This window comes from Neoarius graeffei, chromosome 13, assembly GCF_027579695.1.
Source record: "Neoarius graeffei isolate fNeoGra1 chromosome 13, fNeoGra1.pri, whole genome shotgun sequence".
In the NCBI taxonomy this organism is placed as follows: domain Eukaryota; kingdom Metazoa; phylum Chordata; class Actinopteri; order Siluriformes; family Ariidae; genus Neoarius; species Neoarius graeffei.
This window is the reverse complement of record NC_083581.1, coordinates 58284463-58291044: the sequence shown is the minus strand read 5'-3', so window position 1 is coordinate 58291044 and position 6582 is coordinate 58284463.

The following is a 6582-nucleotide window of genomic DNA, read 5'->3' as shown; positions in this document are numbered from 1 at the left end:
CTTCCCCTTCCCCCTGTGGGAGGTAATCGCTGTGTCCTACTGTAGTGAGCCAAAGACACTATGTCAAATTACAGTACTACTACTGTATACACATACACATCAATCAGATGCCTTCAGTCAGAATACTCTATAGTACCTGTTGGTTTGCCTGAAAATCCTCACTATTGATGCCACTGTGGATCTAGGTAAGTTTGGTTGAACCCTCAGACCTGCATCCCTCAAGGACAGACCATGATTTACCACATGGTCCATTATTGTGGCTCTTATTTCATCAGAAACAATGGTTCTAGCTCTTCTGCGTTGCCGTCTTCTTCCTCTGCATCTCGCTACATCCATTTTATTCACATACACTACCACTTAAGCAAAACAAATGGCAATCCAAAGATGGCTCCTTTTGTATATGTGGTAACGGGGCACAAACAGAAATACTTGGGTAGGTCTTCAACTGAAATGGCTTACTGACTTTTGAGTAAAAATTTTATGAATTTCACATGTGCAGATATGAAATATACTGTAAAAATCACCACTTTTTTACAGATGGTAAAAAGGCTGCAAATAAACAATTAACTTTCAGCTAACATCAGAATAATCTGACAGTAATTCATGCTTTTACAGTAATTTCATTTGTTGAAATACAGCATATTTCCATCTAAAGTGATTTAAATTTTGTTAGCTTTTGAACTGAAAGTTAACGGTTTTGAACAGAGTATCTAAACGTCTGCAAAAATTTTTGTAATTGTACAGAATTGTGCTGGTGGTCAATATTGACTGAGAGAGGTATTTGGAAGTCGTCACTGAATGCATTTTGTATGAAAGCAATGCAAAAGTATTCTCAGTTTAGCTCACATAGTCTACAGATAGTATGGTGAATGTGTTGTGTTTTGAAAAGGTGAACATGGTATTGAGCCAAGCGTGAACATAATTGTAAAAAAAACCCCCGGTAAACTTGCTCTGCTTTGTTGAGGCATTTTGTATTAAATGAGCCACACTTACACCCAGATCCCTGTAACCCTGGGTTAATAATAAATCAGTGCAGGATTTATGTTTTAATTTCTGGGACATTTCATATTATTTTTATATAAGTTTATTTTCTCCATGTTTGATATTTGGGAGGCGGCACGGTGGTGTAGTGGTTAGTGCTGTCGCCTCACAGCAAGAAGGTCCGGGTTCGAGCCCCGTGGCCGGCGAGGGCCTTTCTGTGTGGAGTTTGCATGTTCTCCCCGTGTCCGCGTGGGTTTCCTCCGGGTGCTCTGGTTTCCCCCACAGTCCAAAGACATGCAGGTTAGGTTAACTGGTGACTCTAAATTGACCGTAGGTGTGAATGTGAGTGTGAATGGTTGTCTGTGTCTGTGTTGGCCCTGTGATGACCTGGCGACTTGTCCAGGGTGTACCCCGCCTTTCGCCCGTAGTCAGCTGGGATAGGCTCCAGCTTGCCTGCGACCCTGTAGAACAGGATAAAGCGGCTAGAGATAATGAGATGAAATGAGATGATATTTGGGATATTCGGTTTTATGGATACAAAGTTTGGCCTTTTAAAAGGAGTTTGTACAATATACACTCACCATCAACTTTATCAGGAACACCTGTACATTCATACAGTTATCTCATCGGCCAATCACGTGGCATGGTGGTGTAGTGGTTAGTGTTGCCTCACAGCAAGAAGGTTCTGGGGGGGAAGGCCTTTCTGTGTGGAGTTTGCATGTTCTCCTGGTGTCTGCGTGGGTTTCCTCTGGGTGCTCTGGTTTCCCCCACAGTCTAAAGGCATGTGGATTAGGTCAAATGGCTATTCTAAATTGCCCATAGGTGTGTATGTGTACCTGCCACCAGATGAGGGTTTGGGTCCCTCTGGTGTGCTATTGAGGTATTTCACTCACGTGACCAAGTCACGTGACGCAGCCATTTTGGACGGCACGCTTAAGTCCTTCAGTGCAAGGCGGTATGAGATGGTGGAGACCTTTGCACATTTTAACAAGAAAGTAAGCTGTGATTCGTGTTAAATTGGATCTGTCTTTTATCACAAACACTGTACCCAGCCTTGGTATGGAGCCCTGTTTATTTATTTCTGTGTCCCGTTTCTTTCTAGCCTCTGTTATTGCATTTTATGTCTGATGTCTGCTACATGCAACCCTAGACAAATTAACACTGCCTTGTTTCACTGCTCAGATGGGTTAACAAACACTGACCCATTTACTTTTTGCTATATATTTTATCAAAATTGCGTTAACTGATAAACTAACCTGAAATGAAATGATCACTGCAAAGTCTGGAGTACTCTGTTGGCTCCTAATCCTGTCTCTTCACAGCTGCAATCCATTTGGCCCTCTTGTCTGGGTCAGTAGGAAACCGGTAGTGATGTGTCGGTCGCGAACGATCCGGTTCAAAGAGCCGGCTCTATGAAGTGAACGACGGGAGCCGGCTCTTCGGTGGGAGCCGAGTTGGGAAGCCAAATTAGTTTTTTGTCCTTGGGTGCCTCAGAGAGAGAGACTTTCACAAAAAAAGTTGCTGTCCGATTGCGTCTTTGTGTTGTCTATTACCATTCAAAGGAAAAAAAGTAGCATGGTGTACGCCTACTTTTTTTGGTTGGGGGGGTTGATGTCATTCACAGCTGCGAAAATACGAAAATTGGTGTAATGCTTAAAGCTGTGGAGCGCAGGGGAGAGGAGTCTGTGAGCCACCTGAGGAGGGGAAAATCAGCTGTGCATTTTATATTGGTAATATAACACAGTTTTGCATTATGTTTGTGAGAAAATTTATTAATTGGTAAGTTTTATTTCTATAGCTAGAACATTGTTACACTGCTATACTTTACAAAGCTTTACAATGGCTACAAAAACTAAAAAATAAAATGGAAAACATCCTATTGATAAAATATAAATAATAATGTAATTAATTAACTAGTTAATTGCAGCAATTAAATCAAAAATAAAATCTCAGGAGCCGTTTGGGAGCCGAAAGAGCCGGCTCCCGAAAAAGAGCCGAAATTCCCATCACTAGAAACCGGTAAAAGGAGCGTCCTGCACGCTGTCCCTGTCTGTTGTGGCAGCCCACAGCACAACAAGCAAACACCATGGTTATTTATAGAGTGCTTACTGACAAATTAATCTATTCTAGGTGTCTGTAACACGTTTTTTTTCAAGCTGGTTCTCCCTCTCTGTCTGCAGCGTTAGTATGTAGCTTGACGTTCAAAATGGCGGACACCGGGGCGTCACGTGACCCTGTGACATCAGGTGAAATACCTCAATAATCACCCAAGAGAATTCAGGGAAGCTCATTGCTAGCTTCCTGGATCGCTGACCCTCAACTGTGAGGACGGCAAGACAGACAGACAGACAGACAGACAGACACAGACAGAATCACATGGCAGCAGCCATCAAGCAGATACAGATCAAGAGCTTCAGTTAATGTTCACATCCAACATCGGAAGGAAAACTGTGATCTCTGTGACTAACTGTGCATGACTGTTGGCACCAGATGAACTGGATTGTGTATTTCAGAAACTGCTGTTCTCCTGGGATTTTCTCACACAACAATTTCTAGAGTTTATACACAGAATAAAACATTGAGTGAGCAACAGTTCTGTTGATGAAAGCACCTTGTTGATTCAGAGGAAAATGGCCACCGTGAAGTTTCCCAAAAACATCGCAGTATAAAGACCAGAGTTAAATGGTAGAGCGAGCAGCATAATGAATGCTCTCTCCTAGTTAAATGGTTCCTGCAGCGAAAAATAAACACAGGCTAGAAATATTACACATTTTGAACATCTTTTGTATTCCTGCTCACTTCAGGGTGCAACCATATTGACATTTTGTGGGTTGTGGGCAGTATCAAAAGTCAGCATGATGTAGTATTGTTAATATCTTGCCTGTATCTTGATTGGCTGCTGCTCTTGACACCACAATGTATCTGGATGTACAAAACACTGTTGATAAATGGTGGCATGCAAAGCCTCTGGTTGTAAAAATAATAAACGTGGTAATAAGGGAAAGCATTTTTTCTTGTGTTCCATTGCTGACAACCAAGCAATGTAAACGACTTGCTAAACAGTGGCGACACAACTTGGGAATAGGTCACACTTGAGAAACACTCTCTTAGGTAGAAATTCTGTTGTTTGTGAGGATCATTTGAAAGGAATCTACAGGCCAAGCTCTTGGGCTACCCAGGTCACGTGAGACTCAAACCCAACACTGTCCACGGAAAAGGGAGTCAGGCCATACAAGCCGATTAGCTAGAATAGTATAGATATTCAGTGGTGAGCACGGTCACCTCACAGCAAGAAGAGTCTGGGTTCGAACCTTACGGCTGAGGGCCTTTCTGTGTGGACTTTGCATGTTCTCCCCGTGTCTTTGTGGGTTTCCTCCTGCTTCAAAGACATGCAGATTAGGTGAAAATTGTTGAATTTGTATATTACCTAAAAGCAGAGCTCCCGATGAGTGTAAAATGTGTTAGTAAATAATCACTTTTTTTCATCTCATTATCTGTAGCCGCTTTATCCTGTTCTACAGGGTCGCAGGCAAGCTGGAGCCTATCCCAGCTGACTACAGGTGAAAGGCAGGGTACACCCTGGACAAGTTGCCAGGTCATTACAGGGCTGACACATAGACACACACAACCATTCACACTCACGGTCAATTTAGAGTCACCAGTTAACCTAACCTGCATGTCTTTGGACTGTGGGGGAAACCGGAGCACCTGGAGGAAACCCACACGGACACGGGGAGAACATGCAAACTCCACACAGAAAGGCCCTCGCCGGCCACGGGGCTCAAACCCGGACCTTCTTGCTGTGAGGCGACAGCGCTAACCACTACACCACCATGCCGCCCAATCACTTTTTTTAACAAGCAAATTAAAAAGTGCTGGATAAAAAAACCATCTACCTTATGTAAATAAAGATACAAATGTAATTGTCTGGTGCTCTGTGCCGCTATAAACTCTCTGTCACTACCCTATATTTAGACCATATAAACTATTATGGCACATTACGTGTCTACCTATATTCACACAATCCACTTTATAGCTAGTGTGGACACAGTTTCTCTCTCTCATAAAATATAAGGCTGCTTACTGATTTGAGTTCTCCATCTGGTGCTGCCCCCCTCACATCAGGCTACCATGCCATCATGGTTTGCGTATAGCCCATTTCCAGTGCAGACTTGTGTGCAACATACATTTCTAAAGATTATCCATGAAACAATTCAGTGGCTGTATCTGTATTATACTGCATAAAAGTTTGTGCTCTTTACAACATTCAATGTCAGTCCACTTGGCACACTTTCCACATTAGCACTTGATAGCTGCCCAACCCTTTTTCCTGCCTTCTCAACTTCACACTTGCAAAGCACTACTGATTTCATCATTCGAATCACCTGATTATCCACTGCTTAAATCAATCGTTTATCAGTTGTGGATAGTTCTTTTTCCAAGGTTCATACAGATATCCAGTTTCTCAATTATCCAGCATTGACTTGAAGATAAACTCTTTCATCTGACTAAATCCAGGCGAAGTAGTATGCTTACAATCAGCTCCACTTAACTTCCAGTACTTAGCGATCAATGAACTGATAGCACATCCTGGGCACCATATTGGTTACCCACATGCAAAAAGCTTGACATGTTTTGGACTTAAAGTTCTTATAACAGCTAATCGAGTGGCTGCACTTGTGTGCATGATTATAATTCAGGCTTGTATTATCTATTGATCATGTTTAAATGCTGTACCAGTACTCTAAGATGCTCTTAGCATTCAGAGGCTTTTGGGAAACTCCACATCAATTGGTTCGAGCTGCCAGGAAGGATATACAGTAGTAACTCACTCTTTACAACCGTTATCAGAAAAGCATCTCAGCATGCACAAAAATCTTGAGGCGAGCTGGCTACAACAGAAGAAAACCACATCATGTGTCACTCCTGCCAGCCAAGAACAGGATTATACAAATCAGCACAACTGTACAGTTTGAGCAAATCTAAGTTTTTGACTGTCCAGTTTTGGCAAGCTTGATCAAAGTCACAGCAACCACACTGATTTGAAGATTAACTGAAGCTCTGGACATTTGTGTTATTGAATGCACATTTGCTCCCAAGTGACCAGTGTGTTTACAAAAGGTTGACAAATTAAAATCGAAATGATCAAAAGGCGGCGGCACGGTGGCGTAGTGGTTAGCGCTGTCACCTCACAGCAAGAAGGTCCTGGGTTCGAGCCCCGGGGCCAGCGAGGGCCTTTCTGTGTGGAGTTTGTATGTTCTCCCCGTGTCCGCGTGGGTTTCTTCCGGGTGCTCCGGTTTCCCCCACAGTCCAAAGACATGCAGGTTAGGTTAACTGGTGACTCTAAATTGACCGTAGGTGTGAATGTGAATGGTTGTCTGTGTCTATGTGTCAGCCCTGTGATGACCTGGCGACTTGTCCAGGGTGTACCCCGCCTTTTAGTCAGCTGGGATAGGCTCCAGCTTGCCTGCGACCCTGTAGAAGGATAAAGCGGCTAGAGATAATGAGATGAGATGATCAAAAGGCATTCAGATGACTTGGTTTAGGTAATAATGGGGCCTAAGAGTAAAGCAGAACTAAAGAATTAGGCAAAAGTTTCCA